This window comes from Procambarus clarkii, chromosome 17 (genome assembly GCF_040958095.1).
Source record: "Procambarus clarkii isolate CNS0578487 chromosome 17, FALCON_Pclarkii_2.0, whole genome shotgun sequence".
NCBI classification, from domain to species: domain Eukaryota; kingdom Metazoa; phylum Arthropoda; class Malacostraca; order Decapoda; family Cambaridae; genus Procambarus; species Procambarus clarkii.
Window position 1 is genome coordinate 41,987,734 of NC_091166.1, and position 24,913 is coordinate 42,012,646.

General features: G+C 40.0%; 1 protein-coding gene across 3 annotated transcripts in view; it reads right to left on the reverse strand.

The window, feature by feature from the left end:
- Positions 1–19,628, reverse strand: part of Nca (neurocalcin homolog) — a 472,011-nt gene extending 452,383 nt beyond the window's left edge. For all 3 annotated transcript variants that reach the window (XM_069325890.1, XM_069325892.1, XM_069325887.1), the window contains exons 1-2: positions 19,520–19,628; positions 15,721–15,755 (exon numbers count right to left, since the gene is read on the reverse strand). The gene's annotated coding sequence lies outside the window, so the exon portion shown is untranslated. The remainder of the gene's footprint in view (positions 1–15,720; positions 15,756–19,519) is intronic.
- Positions 19,629–24,913: the final 5,285 nt, after the last annotated feature.

The following is a 24,913-nucleotide window of genomic DNA, read 5'->3' on the forward strand; positions in this document are numbered from 1 at the left end:
CAAATATATTTGTGTGCGCGCATGAACGCAGCTGTAATATAGTCATAAAGGTGACTACACAGGTAGCGCGCGCACGCAATAAAAAAGCCATCGCCCACACTCCACTTTGGCCAGATGGGGAAGGGGGGGGGAGGGAAAACTGTACATTTAAATATAATTTTTGTTAAACTCTCGTATCTCGTAAAAAAATTAATATTAAATAAAAAATAAATTCCTGGGTATGATAGTTCAATAAAATATCACAAATATTAAAACAAAAATACATGAAAAAGTGCCAAAATAATTATGGTTATTTAAGTTGCTCTCCGAACGATTCAGATAAACTTGGTAATTAAATTCCCCCGAGAATAGATAAACACTTCGTTTGATGTCTGCTTTCCAGCCTCGACTGCTCAAACCACTACGTACCTTTTAGGAACGGTTTGCAGGTTATATCTCTCTCTGTGTATAAGATCGCCCCAGTGGCAAGGATCTAATATATATTTGATGTAAGGGGCATAACTAGAAGACTTTTCATAGACACTTCCAAAGCGTACTTGATCAACCGGGCTGTGATTCAGATTGGGTGTAGCGGCGTCTACCAGCCTGGTTGAGCAGGGCGTCTACCAGCCTGGTTGAGCAGGGCGTCTAACAGCCTGGTTGAGCAGGGCGTCTAACAGCCTGGTTGAGCAGGGCGTCTAACAGCCTGGTTGAGCAGGGCGTCTAACAGCCTGGTTGAGCAGGGCGTCTAACAGCCTGGTTGAGCAGGGCGTCTAACAGCCTGGTTGAGCAGGGCGTCTAACAGCCTGGTTGAGCAGGGCGTCTACCAGCCTGGTTGAGCAGGGCGTCTACCAGCCTGGTTGAGCAGGGCGTCTACCAGCCTGGTTGAGCAGGGCGTCTACCAGCCTGGTTGAGCAGGGCGTCTACCAGCCTGGTTGAGCAGGGCGTCTACCAGCCTGGTTGAGCAGGGCGTCCAACAGCCTGGTTGAGCAGGGCGTCTACCAGGGCTGGTTGAGCAGGGCGTCTACCAGCCTGGTTGATCAGGGCGTCTACCAGGGCTGGTTACAGACTGGGGCCCGGGAATAAGGAGTTAGGTAACACGAGTACCCCGCTCACCCCCACCATCGCAAGGGGACCTGGAGTGCGACGTCAATCTAGTGTAATGGTGAGGGATCGAACCCCAGTGAGTTTGCGAGAAGCAGGTGCCGAGGCAAACGAAAATTCAGGCACCCGGGTGGAGGGGAAGTGTGTCCATACAACCTTCTAATAGTACGTCGCATTTTGATGTATACTTTACCTAAGGCCAAAAATTGTCGTACTAGAAAATGGTAGCGGCTCGCGAAATTGACAGACTGTCCCGTTTTCTGTTTTAGGTCCTCTGGTGGGTAAGGATAAGGGTAATTTAGCACGGCAGTTTCTTGACGTTGGGAAATCTTAGGAGGACGGGCTGGCCCATAACCCTCACCTAAAACTCCCACACCCTCCACTACATTAGGCATAATTTTTAAGTGTGTGTAAAGGTCGAATTTTTACCCTTTTCCATAGAGAATTTGGGGAAACCAGTTTCATTATGAAGTAAAAGTGTTCAGCTACTCGTTAAAGTATAGCATTAGGTTAGTCATCTCGAGAAAATAAATGGAAATGCATTTTTTTTAATGAAACTTAAGCTGTCCTGGGTGGAGTATTGTTGCACACTAACAGCCACATTCAGAGCCGGAGAAATTGCTGACCTGGAGAGCATGCAAAGATCCTTTACCGTTAGAGTCCACTCTAAGCCATCTTAATTATTGGGACCGATTAAAAGTTCTAAATCTGTATTCTCTAGAGCGCAGGCGAAAGATACATAATAATCTAAACATGGAAGATATTAGAGGAGCTGGTCCCAAACCTGCACACAGAAATAACATCACATGAGACCAGTAGGCATGGCAGGATGTGCAGAATACCCCCGTTGAAAAGCAGAGGTGCCATAGGTACTCTGAGGGAGAACTATCACAATCAAGTGCCCAAGACTTTTCAACATTCTCCCGCTACACGCAAGAAATATAATTGGCCGACCTCTCACAGAGTTCAAGAGATAACTCGACAAACACCTCCAAAGAATACCTGATCAACCAGGCTGTGAATCATAGGTCAGACTGCGAGCAGCTGCGTCCAAAAGCCTGGTTGACCAGACGACCAACGGGGAGGCCTGGTCGAAGACCGGGCCGCGGGGCCGTTGATCCCAGGAAGCTATACAAGGTAGGTGGGTAGGCTACGTTTTGCATTTACCTTGCTAGGCTTTTCATTCAAAACTTGTATCATTTCGCCTTCAACCAACTAACCCAATTTGTGATTAATGAACCAGCTTAATAAACACCCAATTAGGCTACCACCATACCGGCCAACTCACACACACACACATTAAAATCACACATGTTACATGATAAAATTTAAATCATAACGCCGACTACAGTATTACTCTGACAGCCAAAACAATTCCAAAAGTTAACCTAAAAGCATATCGTTCTCTTAATGATAATATTTACAACAAAGGTGTTAAAGCTGGAGCTGTTATTCAAAAGGCAGCACTAGCCACTAGCACCCCGCAGGGACTCCGAAGATGTTCCAGCAACACTGCTCGTTTTTCCTCTTCCAGGAAGCTCGTCTCAGCACAACCATGAAACCATAACACTACACTGGCATAATACTGCTACACCACTACTACTACTACACTACTGCTGCGCTCATTTAGAACAGACTTGAAACAAACATCCCCTGTGAATACACAGTGAGAATTGAAATGAACAGTTCAATGTTCAATGGGGAAAGCGGTACGGTACGATACGCAATGGGGGTAGTAAATATGGTACATCGCTGGGTTGTTCCCTCCCTCCCTCCCACCACCGCTGTGAGTGGCCACCACGCCCCTACTCAACGCTCTCTCCCGCACACCTCTAGTCATTAATCACCTGGTGTTTTTGTACACAACAGTTCATATTCAAGTATTTTCCCACGGTCGGCACTTCTCCAGCTGCAGCAAATCGTCAGATTTGCTACTGAGGAAGCAGTCGGATTCTTTAGGGAGCCACTCTCACTACCTTGATTAAGCTAACTGTGGTGGTAGATCATTCGCATCTATTACATAGTCCTACGGTCCTCCTTAATCACTCTGCCATTCGCTCGCCTACAGTCACAGACGTAAATAAATATACCAATCAGACTCACATATTTAAAACATAACCCATTAAAACAATCAAATTATGAATGAAAGTGATCTTTCCAATTCCTAATCCTCGTACATTTTAAACTGATTTAAAGTCAAATATGTGACTTTTGCCCGAGGTCAAAACCCAGCATACACAGTTTGAGTTAAGTGACGGACACACAAGAGCCCTCGAGCGCGAGTGTGCACCTTTAGCTCCCTCTCCTTGTAACACCATCGTGGCGAGAGGTGCAAGTGGCGTGGAGTGGCCCCATACGTCAATACACAAGGCGCTTCACTCATCACAAAGCTGCTGGCAAGTGGCCTCGAGTGTTTCCCCAAGCAAATTCTAAAGTGATGTCAGCGTAATCAACCCAGTGTGTGTGTTAGCCGCTACATCTTGTAGGAGTAAAACGGCCAGGCCCGCGCTCGCCCGCCCTCGGCCAGGCCCACGCTCGACCGCCCTCGGCCAGGCCCGCGCTCGCCCGCCCTCGGCCAGGCCCGCACTCGCCCGCCCGCCCTCGGCCAGGCCCGCACTCGCCCGCCCGCCCTCGGCCAGGCCCACGCTCGACCGCCCTCGGCCAGCCACATTTGTTCACAGAAACATATAAACCGTGGTTTCAAATCTGCACACGGAAAACACTCCTCGTGGCACATGAGGCATGGCAGGAAATGCAAAATAACCCCCATTGAAAAGCAGAAGTGCAACAGGTACGCAAAGAGAGAATTCCATCAACATCAAATGGCCGAACACTTTTCAACACTACACATTAGGGGGCATAATCGACCTCTCACGGTATTCAAGAAAGATTTATTTATCATGATGTGATAAATACCTACAAAGGATACCTCGGGCTATGCATCAAACTGCGAGCAGCGTCGTCTAACAGGCTGGTTAATCAGACCACCAACCAGGAAGGAGTCTTGGTTATAGACCAAGCCGCGAGGGCATTGGTCCCCGATACTATCAACAGGTAAGAACCACGTGTGCGCGGCTAATCTCTAATTATATAAAGTTCTTGTGTCTAATAGCTATAGACGAACCTTCGTTTAATCAGTACTGATACGAAAGTCACGTGCTCAATGTTTACAAACAAATCCCACGCTAATGACTGATTATTTGGATGAATGACACTCGCAGTACTATACATCAACACCTTTATTAGACAATAATTGGGTGGCTTTATAGGCTTTCATTTATTCCACAATAAAAACATGTCCATATATAGACATGTTTTTATTGTGGAATAAATGAAAGCCTATAAAGTCACCCAATTATTGTCTAATAACAATAATAATAATAATAATAATAATAATAATAATAATAATAACAAGCCTGAATGGTCCCCAGGACTATATGCGAATGAAAACTCACCCCAGAAGTGACTCGAACCCATACTCCCAGGAGCAACGCAACTGGTAACTACAGGGCGCCTTAATCCACTTGACCATCACGGCCGTCAAAAGGAAGTGATAGCCGAGGCTATTTGAGCCACTTCCCCGACGGCAACTCGAAGAATTGCCGAGGTGAAGAGGAATGAGGTGATTTGGTGAAATGCTATGCCCAAGATTACCATCCGAGTTGCCGTCGGGGAAGTGGCTCAAATAGCCTCGGCTATCACTTCCTTTTGACGGCCGTGATGGTCAAGTGGATTAAGGCGCCCTGTAGTTACCAGTTGCGTTGCTCCTGGGAGTATGGGTTCGAGTAACTTCTGGGGTGTGAGTTTTTATTCATATATATATATATATATATATATATATATATATATATATATATATATATATATATATATATATGCGAACAAGCCTGAATGGTCCCCAGGACAATATGCAACTGAAAACTCACACCCCAGAAGTGACTCGAACCCATACTCCCAGAAGCAACGCAACTGGTATGTACAAGACGCCTCAATCCACTTGACCATCACGACCGGACAAAATGAGGTGATAGCCGAGGCTATAAATGAGGTGATTTGGTAAAATGCTATGCCCAAGATTACTATCCGAGTGCCGGCGGTGGGGTGGTTCAAATAGCCTCGGCTATCACCTCATTTTGTCCGGTCGTGATGGTCAAGTGGATTAAGGCGTCTTGTACATACCAGTTGCGTTGCTTCTGGGAGTATGGGTTCGAGTCACTTCTGGGGTGTGAGTTTTCAGTTATATATATATATATATATATATATATATATATATATATATATATATATATATATATATATATATATATACATATATATACATATATATATATATATATATATATATATATATATATATATATATATATATATATATATATATATATATATATATATAGTTTGATTTTTTCCAGTATTATGTTCAGAATATCATATCCAATATCAATATTCAGAAACTCTGAATGCTACTTAAATACCAGTCAGCAAACGTTTATACGGTTTACCTAACCAGAATGAAACGTTTGTACGGCGAGAGGTTTAGGCTTGGTGGACAGTTTATGCGAATTCTTTTCATAGAAATAAGGCTCCAAATGTCGCCAGAGCACTCAGCTTGCTAGCTCTCTCGTACCCTTCTGGGATACAAAAAAAGGGGCAAATACAAATTTACAGAATGGTAAAATGTAATTAACAACAACAAAAAATCGATGTTTTATACTAGCAATTTCCCCGGGTGTAAGAAACTAGGGGAGAACAGCGAGGTGGGACTGGACGACACCTCCACAGGGAACACTAACACTAGTCCATGACGGGGAGGGGGGGGGGGGGAACACGTGGGCTGCCAACAGCTCTAACAAATGAATCATGTTAATGTAAGTGTCAACAACTGACACTCATCTGGCCTGCCTCATAACAAACCACGTTACCGCTGCTGCGGCTCCCATATGTCGTAGCCTATTTATGCTGCCCCTCCCCCTCGCACTTTAATACTGTAACATCTGACACACCCGTGAAGCCTCGCTTGCTACTGCTGCAACTGGCAACACTCTTCTCATCAGAAGCGAATATATTTTCGTATTTAAACGTGCAAACATTTTCATCCAAAATAATGAACAAAACCACTGAGTGCGAAATACATGATAGGATATCCAGTATTCCCTATGGAAGGAATCATGGGTATTGAACCATACGATGGACAGTCGAGCCACTCTAGACACAATCACAGCCACACAGTGGAGGTAGACTCCATACACAATTTAAAATGCAGGCATGAGACACGCCCGACAGGCTTAGGAACCTATACACCAGTTTATTGACAGATGAGAGCGGGGACGCCTACGAAGCTCAACCCCCTACAAGCACAATTCAGGGAGGACAGTCCAAGCTGTGCTTTAGCCAAGTCAATAATAAGAAATACCAAGATTTTTACAGCCGTCTCTGAGAAATGCTGAGCACGCAATGATTCTAAATTCACTCTCACATATTTACATCTGGAAATCTCTCAATATAAACTATTACAAGAGTCTATAGCTTGCAACCGTCACTAGAGGACTACTATGACATGAAATATGGACACTAAAGTACATGTGATGTGTGGCGGGAATGTAAAGGTTTACAGGCTGATGTCGACCTCTATGTTAAAAACTCTTCTGCGCTAAGCTCCTTAACAGCACAAAATATATAGCAAAAACTAGGCTGCCATTCAAACTGTACAAAACGTAAATGTTGTTGATCTTTACATACTTACCATCAGATGCAATTTCCTCAGCAATTTATATATCAAATGAAACTCAAACCCCGCTCGGTGATTGAAATTGACGACACCTTCATTTGAAGAATGAAGCCATTACACTACTGCGATAGCAGAGATTCCCAGAACGAAGTCACATGCGAACAAAAAATTCAAGGTTGAAAACCCTCAACGTCTCACTTTGTGACGCGCGACCCTGTGTAGGTAACTTCATCCCACGTCTCCATGGTGATAGGCCACCTGCGGAGGGCCTCACGTTAATGACTCGCTTCATGTTTGACAACATTCTAAAATCCCTTTGAGGAAATACACATAAAACACCCATAAAAACTGCCATATTCAACGTACCACTTAAATAATTCCATATAAAACACGTATTTCAAACCATAGCTTCCTGGTGTACACATGCCAAATTAAATAAAAACTGACAATGGTGGATTTACTCTTGTCAAAATTTGTGTAAAAACAGTGTTTCTCGTTTTCGAAATAAAATCCTAATTTCAGTGCCTTTCATTAGGTCTAATAAAAGTAAATGAAACCACAATCTTATAAAACCATTAGTCTAATTAAATAAAAATTTTGTTGGTGGGACATGGATTTCAACAGAGCTAAGCGGCAATTTCATTCAATTGTTTTTATTTGTAAGATCGGAACAGACTTGACTTACCTAAAGACGACGATCTAATGGCAGCCAATTTGCCTGCCTAGATCAAAGTTTCCGATCCAGAATGACAACCTCCACAGCTCCAAGAAGTGTGTCCAAGTTGTTATTGGGGGACATTAGCAAAATAAAGTCCCCCGCCCCTATTAACTTAAATGGGGGTCAAGTACCGTCAGTCACAGGCTTACGAACTTGTGTGGACCATCTATCATCACATTTAACTCTAATTTTAAAACACAAGAACTGTGACCTCCTTTCGGATGGTGGCCGATATAGTTCCATTCCACAAAAAGGAAAAATTGTTCGATGGTCAGCAGACGACAGAATTAAAATATTAAAGTCGAGACCATCTGGTAAACACAAAATAACAACATCCAGTTCCATACACACCGAGGGATTAAGGATCTGTGGCCGGGTGCAGTGGTTACGTCGAACTTGGACCTGCCAGCAAGCAAAGCCTGGGGGATCAGGTCGGCTACAAAGTCTTGTCAGACAGGGTGGGGGCAAGGGTACCAGAGCCCCTCCGGCCCTGACAACAATCGGTAAAACAAAGGCCCTGGGGGTTTATACACACTTTCAGTAGTCTGTGACTTTTTTTTTTTTTGGACAGGCGGAGCGGGTACAGCAGCATCATAAGACTTGTGACTCCAATTAGCAAGCTTAGAGCTTTGCAGTCGAATAGCTCATGTCAATAATTATCATACTAGTTACCTCTGGAACATGACACGCCAATCTGTTTACACCCAGATCCCCCAATTACTGCTGTGTGAACAGGGGCGAACAGCTAAAGATTGGCGCCCAGTCAATCTTCCAAGTTCAGACTAAATCACTCACGAAACGAGTCAGCCCCCACTGCGCCCCCCCCTCTAAGAACTGCTATAACGGTAATAGATATAGATCTACATAATCCGGATGCTGAAATATTTAATTTCTGTAATCATAACGTGGGAATAATACCGACATCCGGTGAACTTTTAAGGTTCCGTTCTTGTGGACGTGTGCTAGTCACCCTCTCCGAGCAGCACGTGTCCTCCCGCGCCACGAAGGTCTTGCCTCGGCCGCGTGACCTATTCATATTCAGATTACACATACATGCTTGCTTGCTTGCTTGCTTGTCTTGCCTTGCGCTTTTGCCACGGCTGTCTTCCCTGACTGACATGTTGGCACACGTGGTCATGCTCCAGTGCTGACTGTGGGGAAAACACACAAATGTGCGCGCAACCAAATCGAACCTAACCAAACCTAACCTAACCAAACCTAATCTAACCAAGCCTAACCCAACCAAACCTAACCTAAATCTTCACATGTCTTAAGTGGTTTTCCAAATATGTTGTATCCATGTTTAACATTGTTGTTGCCAAAGTACCGTCACTTAATTACTATGAGACCAGGGGGAAACAACATATACAGAAGGGAACAAAACAATATGTAGAACTCTGGATTAAATTATAGTAAACATGACGGTATGGCGACAAGGCTGAGTAACATGGAGCCCACACAGTCCTGGGAGAGTATAAGTAACATGGAGCCCACACAGTCCTGGGAGAGTATAAGTAACATGGAGCCCACACAGTCCTGGGAGAGTATAATCTTACCAAACAAACCAACCAACCACAATGTAAAACCAAGGATAATCACATTAAAGGATTACAATGCAAGCGTTTGCAAGGCCACCTGTTCAACAGCAAACTATCACAAAACTGGTGAAAGATACCAATTGAAAGCTTAACAGTCAAGTGTATCCGTTCTTGAAAGAAATTTTCAATGGTTTCATTAAAAAATTGTACAGCTGAATGTGCCCGCTGTTTCACTACCGAGATGTTTGCAACCAGATTTTCGTCTGGAAAAGGCAATCCAGACGAAAGCTTACATAATAGTACACTTCAGACAATACCATCTGACGAGGGAAATCCTTTGTAAATCTGATGGCGAATTCAATGAACAAGGATTCGTATAATACTAAAAGCCGTATGATGGGATCGAACCCAAATCTGGAGAGACAAGCCACATGTACTACCGACTGAATCATGATGGTTTCATCATAGCTAAATCACGTTCTGTGGTGCGTTCCTTTTCTGTAATGACGAAATGTCTGAAGTGTGACACTTTCATTACTTTTCCACGTGAAACAAAATATTTACGGGAATATTTACCACGTGCATTTACATGGCAGTAAGTTTTCTATAGATTTGAGTGTGTTCTGGTGACTGGCTACATACACTAAAAATGAAAGTAAAGATCTTCAGTTTTCGACGCAGTCGACGAATTACCGATGAAAATAGGTGGATGCCTGAAACGCACTCGAGTTGAAGAGGCACAAGGAATTACCTGCACCCTGTAAGGATTGTCAAGTGCGATCCAAGTACATTACACTCGAACGTCATGCGATTCGACACGGAGCTCGAACGTCATGATATTCGTAGCCCGTCCTCCAAACAAAGACCCAAAAGTGATTCCATGCACCCGCCAAACCCCGTTTACGAATGAAAAGTGCTTTACGCACGACGCACCACTGTTGACGTTCGAACACTTCCGGAACAAGTGCTTCACTGACGAATTTTGTTCGAACCACAACGCTGTAAATGCTTCACCCAAGTACTACAAATACAATTAATCGCCAACAGAACCTAAACACCTAACATAACCTATGCCTAAATATGTACAATATGCTAATATAAAATAATATTAATTTATATTTGAGAAAATTCCTGTTTTGAATGAACAGCATGTTAAAATTTATGAATGCGTCTTCGGGGTCGACCGCTGGACGAATGGGCTTGGTCCGAGCACAGGTTGTCACTCGTCCTGCGATTCGACGCGGAGCTCGAACGTCATGAGATTTAAAAACGCGCCAGATACAAAAAGCTAGGAGGCAAGATATGAAGAGGTAGCGACACTTCCCGTAGCCAGAGGGGGGGTAGCCTCATGCTCACTGATGTAACTATCTACACCTGTGGCATTCTCAATGTCCCACGTCCCTGCCCCCTCTGTACTTTATTAAAGCTGCTTACTCTGACAACATAGAAAGACAGCCTTAGTCTGCCTTAAATTTACTAAATTGTTTAAATTAGATATTAAAATGACATCTAAGTTCCTTTCAAGTTTTATCAAATACCCAAGTCAGCAGCAGCTAGCTGCCTTATGAGTTATATTGAGGTTTAACAAGACACAAGGACACCAATATCTATATGTCAGTTCTAATGGTGTTGCGGGATTCGAACTAGGGTGTAAAATTTGCCAGGTTCCCAAGTTGCCTCAAGACAGTATATTCAGTACAACGGTACTCTTGCATCACGCAATCTGTGATTCTCCATACATACTATTATATTATTAATTGAAGCGGCATTTTTTCCTCCCCATCACACGCACTCTTGTTGCTTATTTCTGAAAATGACGTTTGTCAGTGTATAAGGTGCCGAGCCTCAACGTACAAACATTTCGATTTGTAGTTGTAGACCCGTGTCCTGCCACAGTAGTAACGTTCTCCCCAAAGCCGGAGACGCAAGCCAGTGTGAGCATCCGCTAGAGATAAACACGTCCAGCAACGCCACGGGCAGAAGCGCCGCAGCAAGCCTAACACACACGGGGGGGGGGGGGTTAATGATATTAATGCTACAATGAACCTAAATCGAATATCGTCCATCATTTCCTCGTGCACACCAGCATCATTGTTGCAAACTTGACGCTGGAAATGTTGCACCAAAATTGTTTGACGCAGTCGTCTAGTTATCAAGACAGTGACATGACACGAAGGTATCGTACCACTTACCACAGTACCTTACGATTCACATTAGTAAGGTCTAAAGCTTTAATAGACAAGTATGCATCCCTCTACGTCATCGCCACTCTCTAAACCACACCCAGCCCACCCGAGCCCAACCTAACAAAAATAACAGATATTATGTTGTTGTTGGTTAAGATTCGCGACTTGGAACAAAAAGTTCTAAGTCGCACGGACTATGGTGAGCCCGTAGTGGTCTTACCTGGCACAGGAGCGGGGCTGTAACTTGTGCTACTTGTTACCAATAGGAGATAAAACGGTATGTTTATATATATATATATATATATATATATATATATATATATATATATATATATATATATATAAAATGATATGTACGAGGTGACATCACTATGACGACTGATGAAGATTTAAGCCACCCAAGAGGTGGCACGGGCATGAATAGCCCGGAAATCACTACGACGTCACTATTTTCATGCCCGTGCAGGTATTAGATGCTATTAACGTTAGCGCTCGTTCCAACACTGGTGTCGGCACAAGAGCGTCGTAGGCCGTCTGTTATAATGTTGTAATCGCACAACCTCACTGCTTAAAAGCTAAATTCCCTTGTCAACCCCTCGGCTCTAGGTTGCTATGGTAACTAGCAATCAGCAACGTTGCCAAGAATTGTAATTCTGATGGTTATAAGCGTTAGATTTATGTATCAATTTTGCGTAACCTACCTAACCCTTCCTTACCTGTACAAATTTTGTAGTATATATATAATTTCAATATCAAATTAATATTATACGACTTGTTCATGAAATGTAATCAGAAAATAATAATTGCAATTTAATAGTAGTTGTCATCACACGTTTACAACAGAGTACCACACTGTCAAGACGCCTAGTCCTTCTGCCCTTGCTACCAAGCTTTGGTATACTATTACCAGGAGTGCACCCTGAGGCAATTTAAAATGCTTCTACCTACGTCACCACAGAAGTAACTGACGCCATTCATGACTTGTACCGTCACAGGAATGAATAAATGTTTGTACTGTATACTTAATCTTGCCCACTAGTGTGTCGGCCAGCAGAGCCAGAGCTGCTCTCTCATGTTTCTGGCCACACGTGCCAACATTAGGCGTCATGGAAAGAAGTTGGATAAGTGAAAAAAATTAACTCGCGTGTGTTTGTGTGTGAACAGATAACCACCCCAATACTTCACCTCATCCACCACTGCTATACAAAACAAGACAAAACTGTGCGGGAAGTGGGGTTTGAGAGATCGTCATGAAGGAGGTTAACTTAGGAAAGTATTAAGGTATGGTGCGTAAGGGTGGAGAGAATGGGGGGAATTAATTCGGAAGCATTTTTATCAGCAGTAATGAGGGTGGTTCCTCACTCACTATAATCATACTGCGGTAAGCAAATATTATCTTTCAATTTCTCGCGCTCATAAGAATTACCCATTTATAATGACATTCATACAAGGTTCCCAGAATCAATAGGAGTCACATGATATACGTCCACAATAAAAGCTACAACTCTTCAATATAATTTAAAGTTACTGCTTATTGATAACCAATTTACAACTGTGGCCCATTAAATGAGGTAATGTAACGAACCAACCCGTCCTCTGGAATAGTACACCGCATTTTGACGTATAAATTGGGGTGGGGTGGGCTGGTGTATGTGGGTGGGGTTGGGGTGGAGTGGGCTGGTGTATGTGGGTGGGATTGGGGTGGAGTGGGCTGGTGTATGTGGGTGGGGTTGGGGTGGGCTGGTGCACGTGGGTGGGAATACAGCTGGTTGGAGCGTGGGTGTGGTGGTAATTACCTAAGTGTAGTTTACATGAGTGTTACGCTCGTGGTGTCCCGTCTTCCCAGCACTCTGTCATATAACGCTTTGAAATTACTGACTGTTTTGGCCTCCACCACCACCTCACCTAACTTGTTCCAACCGACTACAACTCTGTTTGCGAAAGTGACTTTTCTTATATTTCTTAGGCAGCTTTGTTTAGTTAGTGTAAATCTATGACCTCATCTTCTTGATGTTTCATGTTTCAGGCATTCTTTCCTCTCAATTTTAGTCCCCCGTTACTATTTTGTACGAAGTGATCATATCGCCTCTTTTTCTTCTATCTTCTAGTTTTGGCATATTTATGGGGAGTAGAAAAACTCCCAGAACCCCATCAACCTGGTATCAACCAGGCATTTATTCACATTGAATTCCATTTGCCAAGTGGTGCTCCATATACTTATTTTATCCAGGTCGTCTTCTTTATCCACCTCCTTGCTGAGGTGGCAAGGGCATGATAATCATCTAAGTTTCTTATCTTCCCCATTATCTTAGCATCATCAGCAAACGTCTTTATATAATTCTGTATTCCATCTGGTAGATCGTTTATGTAGACAATGAACATCGCCGGTGCAAGACATGAACCCTCTAGTACGCCACTTGTGACATTCCTCCAGTCCGATATATTGCCACTGAACACTGCCCTCATTTTTGTCAGAAATTTTCATCCATTTTAGAAGCCTACCTGTCACCCCTCCAACATGATCCAGTTTCCAGAACACCCTCTTATGTAGACCTCTGTCGAAAGCCTTTGAAGGTCCAGATAGATGTGGGTGGATAAAAGATGTGGTGTGGGTATACAGGTGTTGGTGGTATGGTGAGCGGGTCTTACGTGCTATTTAAAAACCTGTGCCACCTCTTGGGTGACCTAATCTCTGACAGAGATAGATTGATCTCTATCAATCAATCAATCAATCAATCAATCGATGAGTGTTGGGGAGGTGGGCGGGTGAGTATACTTGTTGGTGGTTTGATGTGGTAGGAGATGAATGGGTGTGATTATGGGCATTTTTTAATCTATTCCAATTATCTATCATTCAAATGTACATAAGGACTTCCTATTGTTTTTTATTCGCACTTTATACAGTAATATGAGGCTGTGGCATCTTATTACAGTAATATGAAGCTGTGGCCTTTTTTAACAGTATATTTACTGATTATTTATGCAGTTTTTCTTGTTAATTTAAAAAACTGGCTAGAGGGAGAGGGAGTATGCGGGTGCACCTGGGTCTCTCCCCCCCTTTCCCCTCTCTCTTAGTCTCCCACCTCTCTTTTCTGTTCTTCTGCCCCCCCCCACACCTCTCACCCTTCTCCTTCAATATACATCCCCCTCACCTCCCCTTTCCACCCATCTGTCACCTCTCTCCCCACTCTCTCCTTCCTTCTCCTTAAACGTCACTCACATTCTTTTTCCTTCCCTATCTCACTTCTTTCTCTCAGAACAATTACGTACAGTAACAATTATTTATTAATACAGTTATGTACATCTGCATTTGTGCAGCTATCCTAGACTATATAAAGTAGAGGACAGAGTATGTCAACAAGTCTACGTGATGCTAAAAGTCCCCCAACCGCGGAAAGGTCAGTCATACAGGACCATGTGATAGACAGCCAAATTTTGTGTGTGCATAATTAGGATATAAAGAAATGTCAGTGCTAAGTAAGTCTACGGACAACCCGACCAATATTTCAGACTTGAGTTCATGAAAATTGCATGGGGAAGGGGGTTCAGATGCCGGTATTTCTTAAAAGTATTGTACTGGCCTATGAAACTATCATACCTCACATGCTTCATGTGTGAAAATTGTGTAAGGCAATCTCTAAACGTCTGGCCTCCAACCTTGGATGGATAAACAGACAGACACATTTTCTTATACAGGTTTAGATATACGTACTGTAGATAGGAAGGTGTATTTTTCCTTTTTGATAATCGAATCATTATCAAATTGAAAGAATGAATGATAAATTAAAGCAAAATGCCAAGTGCTTGGATTTGCATCATTTAATGTTGTTTATTGATTTATAGACAACTTGAGTAGCCTTAACTTGTTCATTAATCCTGCTCTCTTCAGGATTTATACTGTGCAATAACTAGAGACCATTGAATAGACATCCCAATAGGATTAAATCTCACCACACCACAGAATATATAAGTATTTGTATAAACAAGATCAAAAGGTACAAGACACAGCATGTATACTTTTTTTTCTGCCATCCTGCATAGCTACAGGATTACTAAAGAAGTCAAGGAATGTCACCAAAATTGGAAACCACTTATGTGGCATCACTTGAGTATGAAAACTAACAAGTGAACTGGCAATTTGAGAACATTACTCCTTGGTTGCTGCTGAAGTGGCAAAACCACACACAGCAAGCCAAATGCTGACAACAATATCCAGTTAAAGCACCAAACTGAGAGAAAACTTTAGTGATAACGTTTCTCTCATTTCAACAGCTACCTTCTAATAATATAATACTGGGTACTCTAAAATATTTGCTTATAAAAATTATACAAAAATTATAAAAATTATATTATAAAAAATTATAACTAAAAATGTTACTTGTAACCACTACTTATCTGGGTACAATTTAGTCTTATATTAAGTGTATTTGTACAAATGTAATTACACAAGAAAATAGCTTTACTTACTTTTGAAGTGCCCGTTGAGAAGTTTTTGAAGGTTTCTGTGGGATAAAAACTAAATTATTAATTTTCTCTTAAAATATTACATAAAAATTATTTGTGTGTGTGTGTGTGTAAAGTGTAAACACACACACAGAACAAGGGGACATATATACACACATACATACAGTAAATGTATACAGTATTCACATGTATACAGATTTCTGGAGGGGGCTGGGCCCCAAAGAGGATCCTTGTGGCATCTAGTTGTGTCCTAGTAGCAGCATGCAAGCCTGGACAGTACCAGAACCCAGTGTTACATTTACCCTCTTCCAATCCATTATAGGAAAAATTTTCCCCATTTGGTTTTTAAACAATTTTTAGTCAGGTGTTCCTTGATGTAATACTGTACTTTTAATTAATGGGGGTTAAGGGGGTTAAATGACAAGCTCAACGACAAACAAATGTTCAAAATTACTTAAAATCCCATTAAGGAAAATACATGAAGATACAATATTGTATGTATTTCAACTTGTACTCATTTGTATATGTTCAAACAGGTTCAAATGGTGAATGATAACACACTAGTCTTACAAAATACTGTATTTGCTAAGTCTAAAATTAAGCATGTTAAACTTTTATAAAGATTTGAATTAAACAGTATGTAAATATGCATTGTATGCCACAATACATGCTAACACACCATGTTATCTTGTAGATAAATATATGAGTGTAATGTCCATTTGTGTCACATGATACAAACCATTGAACATTTTGGTGATCAATGCTGGTTCCTGGACGGGGACCAAGACAATTTTCAGTCATTTTGGTTTTTGGGTATAAAACTGATTGTAATATTTATAGTCTTAATGGTGAATTCTTAAAAAAATGGGTGGTATAGAATATAGTACATTACATACATTTATTTTGCATACAGAGAGAATGCAAAGGAAATAAATTAATAACACATGGGGAAAAAACGTGCAAAAACATGTTCAAAATATCTGCACAAATAAAATATATAATATCTTGCTGCTACATAATTACCTCTACAACACAAAGTCACAGAACCTAGTGAATTGTTTGAGCGAAACATCACATTTATAATCTTGAGGAGCAATAAAGAATTAAGAAACTCACTGCAGTACATTACCAAAAAGCTGGAAGAATTGTTTTTGTTCACTAATAATAATCCAAGAAAATCCAAAGATGGGTTCTTTTTAGCACAAGAACAAGGATATTCCACAAACGAAATTCACTACTCTAAAATAAATCTAAGTTTATTAACACACCCTGTACATACTACTGTATTACATTTACATGTACACACTGCACATTTATTAACATACAGAGCTATGATGGACTGAAAAACATTGTGCCTTATAGTTAGAATGCTTATTTAGCAGTAGACTTCTTATACTGTATATTAGGTCTAGGATTGCTAATCTAGGCATAGGACATGTTATGTTGATAGTTACTGTTTCACTTTTTGCCATGCCATTTGAAGCATCCAATATTTTTGGCTATTCCAACTTTTTTGAGGGGTACAACAATTTGTACTGGTTCTACCCATAATTGCTGTAAGTCCTGTACTATCATTTTTTTGAAGAATGGGTTGGATTTTTAACACACTAACTATCAAGCAATCAGAAAATGTCTCAGGGACCCTTGTTCAATCCTAGGGCTGGAGAGAAATGATTGAATAGGCTTCCTCTCACGAGATGCTTCTATTCAACTAGCAGAAATGAGTACCCAAGAGTTAAAATAAATTTTGTGGGTTGCATCATGGGGAAGGTCAAGACTAAGAGTTACCTTGATTAACTAAAGTGAAGGCTTTTTGTCACCAATAATGGGAATTTTAAGATCCATTGAAACTGAATTCACAATTTTTTGAAAACCAGTAAACATACTTTCTCTTACAAAGCTCAGTAAAATACAGTATGCACGTACTGTACATAATTGTTTTAATCTCAAAAATAAAATTATTTTACAGTAGAAAAATTTAGGAAATTTCACAGTAAAACAATACACAAATGATGCATATTTTATCAATTTCAAAAGTGCAGTTAATGATATTTACAGAAGTGTTATCTAGCCACCTATGTGATTAAATTATCAATTCATTATACTGTACTCATAAAAACTTAAAATTAACCAGACATATATATCATTTAGAGTATAAGCTAAGGTTAACCTTGAAAAATGATAAGCCTCTTAGTAATGAGCATAGAGATAATAGCATTGATAAACTAAACTCTATTGGATGTCATACATATTTGACATCTTGTCTGTAAAATGCACTGATAAACTATGAACTACACTGTAATGCACTAAACTACAAAATACACATACACTACACCACATAATGCACATGCACACCACATAATGCACATGCACTATACCACATAATGCACATGCACTATAAATTTCAATGAACTGACTGATCGGATAAGACTCGAGTCTCCCTCATACAAGATTAGATACAGGTATGTTATAAACCAACAATCTAGTCTAACTGTTACTATTAAAACTCCTGTTGTTAGGAACAGTAAGCCTGTGTTTAGGCTTATCCTGGTGCCTCTGGGCCAACTACTGACCCTCCTCCCAGGATGAAACCCACAATATCTCTCTAACTCCTCCATGCCTATTATATTCGTAGGTGAACAGAATCATCAGGTGAAAGAAAATGTGCCTTAACTTTGTGCACTGCCTGGAAAGTGATCTTCATTCTTATGAGGCAAGAAAATAAGTGTATTGTTCCAGTATACACACACACATACATATACATATACAGTACATATTATATATATACTATATATATATATATATATATATATATATATATATATATATATATATATATATATATATATATATATATATATATATATATATATATATATATATAAAAACTTCTAAAGAACACATTTTATTTAACCAATTACTCCTTGTGCAATATACAGGTATTCATTTTATACACTTAAATTACTACTGTACCTTCTACAGCTCAGACTGCAGAAACATGCCAAAGACATAAAAAGTAGAAAATAATCAGGAGGATCAATTGCAATTTAATAAATTAACATTCCATAAAATATCACTAAGGAATGGATTTCTCAAGTACAGTTCTGTATATTAAATCATCTCACCAGCTCCTGAATGAACAGTATCCTAAATGCTTAAAAAAATACAAAACTGACAAAATTTAATTCCTATAAGGAATGTTCATATAACTATATGGGCTTAGATAATACAAATTAAATCATATATCAGTCAAATGATCCTTAACATATCAGCTGCATTAATGTGAGTTTAAGTGATCTTGATACACATGGCAGATTAGGTGACCCTAAGACCCTAAGCCAATTAAGTGTACTACCAACATATAAGCAATGCTATTAACTTTTGAATTATAATTAATTTGTCTGAAGCTATGCAATTGCCCAAATTAAATGCTTTATTCAAGGATAAAGTAGTAAGATATAAGACATTGGAAATAACCACAAATATGAAATGGTGGGGTGGAGGTGAAGGCCTGCCAGGCTACTGAACGTGAGGATCGGGTCATGTAAGACTCGAAACACCTGCCCCTCGACACCTTAAGCTCTGGCATACATTAAGGAGACCAGACACTGAGGATTATAGAGTTGGCGAAGCCCGTGGGAGGCCTCGTGAGGCAAGGACAAGGTCGCACAAGCTGTCACACAAGATAAACACCCACCATAAACGGCGATCGCCTTGAATTTTACCAATAATACTCCTACCATTCGATATATTCCACACAAGAATCATTTATGGCGCCAGTTTTACATAAGAAATCACTCACCTTGGCTGTAAATAACGTGCACAATTGGCTAAATATCCGCGGTAATCGAATTCACAGACTGGCGTACACAGCAGACGACTACACTGGTGGCATCTGTTGGCCGCCCCGGGTACTACATCTCACTTTCGTACACCGCACATGGATATAACACATATAACCTAACCTAATTTAACCCAACTTAACCCACACTATATATACTAAGGTTCTACCAAGTATTTTGTATAGTGTGTATATAAAATGGCTGCAAAATCATAATTATATTTTTTAATGAGTGAATTTATGGACGAAACGTCCCGTGTGTGAGAAATAGCATTACGAAATGATCAAAATCAAGTCTACCTCCAACGATAAACTATTATATAGGTCTAAATATAGAAAGGTCACTATCCTCTATCTTGTAAATATGGGATATTAGTTGAATTCGGAAAGCTTTTTACCTAGACACTATGACCCCTTCATAATAACTAAGGTAGCCACATATAATGCTGGTATAATATTAGCTATTATTTAATATTATTAATAAAAGTTGTCATTTACTACCATATGACATGCCATCCTTTTAATAACGATTCTGTAGTAATGTCTGTTTAAAGTATATCAAGCAATACTCTGAGAAATATATTTATTTAGTCAGCGTTAGATTTAAATGAGCTAAAATCGAATAGCTAAAAAAAGAATGGCAGGAAATGTCCAAACTTTACCACCAACTCGGCCAGGTGCTAGACAGGACACAGATAATGAGGCACACGAAGCTGGACGTAGATATATAAGAATACTTAGCAAGAGGGTAAATATAAAAATGTTGTGGATTCCTTCTTTCATTGGCCTGCAGGAACATGAGAAAGTTGACGCCCTTGCTAAGGCTGCAGTAAATAAAGACAGTATTGAACGGAATCTTGAGTTATCAAATAGGTCCCTTAAAAGTGTCATTAGACGAGAACTCCTGATGAATTTGAAGAAAGTATAACAGTGCAAACTGGAACTAGCAGGTCCACTGTTCATCACAATGAAATGTGTGAAGTAAAACATGTGTATGGGGCAAGTAACAAAGTCAGTAGACTAACAGATGTTGTCACAGCTCGTATAAGACTTGGCTACAAGTATCTCTGGCAGTTCGGCTTGTATAGGGATCTAGATGAAGTAAAGTGTAAAGTGTGTGGACAAAGACAGGGACACACACTCGAACACTGTACATTGGATTGTAGTAAAATTGAGCCATTTATAGATAAATCTAAGCTCACGCTGTATGATATGGCAATCTATCTTATTACCATGGATAAATTACCTGAAATCCTTGCACTGTATCCACATTTTGCTTCCAGTAGATGAACGACATAAGAGATTCAGAAACAAGTAGTGTATTGTGAGGACTAATAATAAACAGAAGCTCTCCTATGACTCTGTAATATCCCCATTGGTCAAACTATTATGTATTAGCGATAACACCTACCATTAATGTATGATGACTTACTGTAAATATATAGTTCTTGAAATAGCACTTTCTCTGTAACTAGCTGACATTGTAACTATAAGGTATGAAGGAGAGATGAAATTGTTTATGTAATAATCTAAGATGAGGTCTGATAAAGACCTTTTGTGCCCTCTGTAATGCTTTTGCGCTACCGCTCACAAGATGAGTATGGGGTGCACAATAAACTAGCCGCGTTCGGCGGCAACAATCAAATCAGGCACACTTACCAGAACCACAGGTACTAACACCAAGTAAAATAATATACAGTAGAAGAAGCGATTAATATATATATATAATATATATATATATAATATATATATATAATATATATATATAATATATATTATATATATATATTATATATATATATATATATATATATATATATATATATATATATATATATATATATATATATATATATATATATAGGAGAATTCAGCAACTTCAATTTTAATTACAAACTGATTAACTGGAAACAAATAAATCAAGACCCCGCAGAAAAATTCTAGGAAGAACAGTTAGATAATGCAAACTTAAACTAGTGCTTTGGGAAAATAAGCACAGTGGAACTAGAAATATGTGCGTTACATACCACTAAGGAAAAAAAAGAGTAAAAGATGCAAACTGAAACGAGAACGGCGTTCCCTCTATAGGTGAAGAAAAATCGCAGAACATCCCAAAAGCTCCACTCGATCCCAAGAACGAAAAGGAAGTGTGTGCAGAGAAAAAGAAACGATTGAGCTAAAGCTACAAGAATTACATGAAATTTGCAGAGAGTAAAAGACCATCAGTGAATAGAGAGGAATCGAAAATACTTTTTCTTCTTTGCAAACTCTAGAACAAAAACTACATTTAGCATTGGGCCCTTGTGCAAAGGTGATGAAACTTTCACAGATGACTCCAAGGAAAAAAGAAAGTGAAATACTGAGTCTACAGTACCCCTGAACACATTGAAGATCAATGATCCAAACGAATTCTTCATGAATGTGCCAACAACATCGAACCATATATCAGATGTCACCGTAACCCCACCTGGACTTTAATATAGCCATGGACACTATCCCCATATTACCCACGAGACCCTATAGAATGAAGCATGTCTTGAGCAAAACAAACTTGTAATTCGCCCAGCCCTTCCTCATCAACAAAGGCCAAATGCTTGTTAATCCAGCCACCAGACCCCTTGTTTAAGATTGAAAAACACTTTACACACGACCCACAACTGATGACGTATGTATTTTTCCAACCTACCTTCAGGCTAGGCTCGTCCAGGCGGCGTCCGCACCTAATGACGCAATTTTGTGGTTGGATTAACTAGCATTTATCCTTTATGGATTAGGATGGGCTGCCAACAGAACCTAACCACCTAAGTTAGGCTTAACTAACTCAGCAGATTTAAGTATGAAAAATATTACGTTATATTTGAGAAAATAACAATTTTGAATAAGCAATACGTTAAACATTAATGAATGCGTCTCTGAGTTCGGCCGCCACCTGAACCAGCCTAGCCTAAAGATAGGTAGTAAACTATGCATAAATATCAATATTGTGTATAATAACAAGGAATTTATATTAAGATATAATTTTATATTAAGACCGCATCGAAGATTTATTGCCAGTTGGTTGCCAGATGTACAACTCATACCCGGACTTATTAATCTCTGCTTTTGTCAGTATATGTATTATTTTCTTGGGTGGAAATGGGTCGATTTATCGAGTAATGAAAAATCGACGGGTCTGATCGCAAGCAGCAAGTTAAGGGTCCTCTGATAAGCTAGTAGGGCAGGAGGTTCTAAGGTTTCAAAACGTCATGAAAACCATTAATTTAATGTTTCCTCTCCTAACCTATCAGCATAACCCAGAGGACCCAAAACAGAAAACGGGACAGTATGTCACTTTCGTGAGTCGATTTCATTTTGAATTATGTCGGTTTTTAACCTGAGTGCGCATACGAGCGAAAAGCCACGCAATTGTTAAGAGGACGGGTTACAAACCGAAATATTTAATATGTTATGTTATACTGTCCCGGTAATAAAGTTGGGTTCGTTCTCAACGCACAATTGAGAATTCCGGGTTCGAATCGCGGGCGGGCCAGAAATGGTTGGGCACATTTTCTTTGACATAATGCCTCTGTTCACCTAGCAGTGCGTAGGTACTCAGGAGTTAGTCAGCTTGTTGTGTGGTTGCATCCTGGGGCAGGAGCAGTAATTCGGCCTTGGGGGGGGGGGGCTCGATAAAAGTCAAACGTGTATGAATACACTCAGGCTTCCTGTTCGCCGACATAGTGAATTCAATATTGCATGTGCTGGAGATAAATATATGTAGTAGACATAATAGAGGAAGATAGATTAGTTAGAAAGGCGGGGTCCAAGAGCTAATAGCTCGATTCTGCAGGCACAAAAAGTGTACCTTTGTTCCAATTGTTATTGTCCCGAATGTTATATCCGATGGATAAATAACTCACTCGGACGCTATCATTTTCCACTTGCGCTGTCTACGGACTCCCAGGCAGACTGTCTCAAGACTCCCAGGCAGGGACAACACTCGCCCTTCATATTTGTCGATGTAGGCATTGAACGGCGCAGGTGTTCCAAACCACCAATTTGTAGATAACAGCGGGACAATAGCGAAAGTCTTAGGTTTGGCTTGTAAGACGCCGAACAGGGCAATGCTCACCAAGGGGTGATCTGGCTTACACGTGAACCTTAGTCTCACCGTATTACAGCGACTAGCCACACTGGTAGAGGACCCCATTGATACCACTGTCGGCCCCTGCCCTGGGACGACTGGCTGGGCGCAGAAATCAACAAACTTCATCGAACAGCCTAAACTGCCAGTTTGGGAACACGACGAGACACGCCCGCTCTCTACCAGTTCTCTTTTCATATAAATAACCAAGCCATCATCAGTGTGCTAACAACGATTGGGCTTTCTCCATTTTAACCCATAAATATAAGCTGTTAAAATCTTATTTTGTTTACACGTAAATTTAAATGTTATACTGACATCGTTGAATTTCTGATAAAGTTTATTATTCACATTTGGCAATTATTATAATTACGGGTGTTGAAATGCAACCATATACACTTACCTTCCTCGCCGCTTTCTAAGTGCGAGTGTTTTACCACTGCGCCACGAGGATTGTAAAGTTTTTCCACGTCGCTGATTAGTCGTTATTTCTATTCTACTATATTTCTATCTTATTAAGGTGGTTTACTCCTCGTTATAGTTATGCAATTAACTATTGTCAGTGCAAGTAATTATAAAAAAACCTGTAAACTTCATAATTCTTGTATATACTTATCAATATTTTTTCCAGAATGCAACATTGTTTATTAACATTCAATATATTATTTTAAGTGAATAGTTTGTCTGTTTCTCCAAAATCTTACAAGTGTTAGGAACCAACAAAATGTATGATAAAGATGATATTCCAAGTCGGGTAGAAAATAATAATAATAATAATAATAATAATAATAATAATAATAATAATTTATTCAGGAAAAGCACATACATAGATGCAGAGTTACAAACATACTGTTGGATTTATAAATGGAGCTAGTACATACAATACCTAAAGCCACTAATACGCATAGCGTTTCGGGCAAGGAGTGTCACAGATAATATTAGGTTAGGCCTAGGATAAATTTATTAGTCCTAGGATAAGTTAGATTAGCTTTGTTTCAACACGTCTCAAACACTACAGGGACTATCTTATTGAAGAATGGGCTGCATGCAATCTTCATCTACACTGTCAAAAACTATTTGGTTAACTTGTCTTCCCGAAAATCAGTTTAAATCGAGTTTAGTACTGATAGAATGGCCAAACTCCTGCAACTTGATCTTGATGCAATGCTGACTTTGATATATATTTAAAATCTTATTTATGCACTAATTATTTAATATCTCAGAGTTGAAGT